The sequence below is a fragment of the Pygoscelis adeliae genome, unplaced genomic scaffold, assembly GCF_000699105.1.
Source record: "Pygoscelis adeliae isolate BGI_AS28 unplaced genomic scaffold, ASM69910v1 Scaffold38, whole genome shotgun sequence".
NCBI classification, from domain to species: Eukaryota; Metazoa; Chordata; class Aves; order Sphenisciformes; family Spheniscidae; genus Pygoscelis; species Pygoscelis adeliae.
Window position 1 is genome coordinate 22,163,103 of NW_008825614.1, and position 241 is coordinate 22,163,343.

At 63.1% G+C, this 241-nt stretch overlaps 1 protein-coding gene across 3 annotated transcripts in view; it reads left to right on the forward strand.

The window, feature by feature from the left end:
* TSNARE1 (t-SNARE domain containing 1) overlaps positions 1-241 on the forward strand; it is a 530,032-nt gene that overhangs the window by 205,461 nt on the left and 324,330 nt on the right. The gene's annotated exons all lie outside the window — the stretch shown is intronic.

Genomic DNA, 241 nt, shown 5'->3' on the forward strand with positions numbered 1-241 from the left:
GGTAGGGTGAGTGCCCTTGACCTGTGCCCAGTTGCTGGGTTATGTGTACGCCGAGTCCCCCACTCGGCCCGCGGAATGCCTCTCTTTTGAAGAGGCGCCCTCCCTGTGCACCGTTCCATGTGAACTGCTGCACAAACTGCCACGCCACACCCTAGCTGACATGCCACGCCCTGTTTGCCCGTCCTGGTCGCAGTGCTCCTAGTGGCTAAAGCGCCCCCGGGCCGTCTTTTGTGGGGGGAGG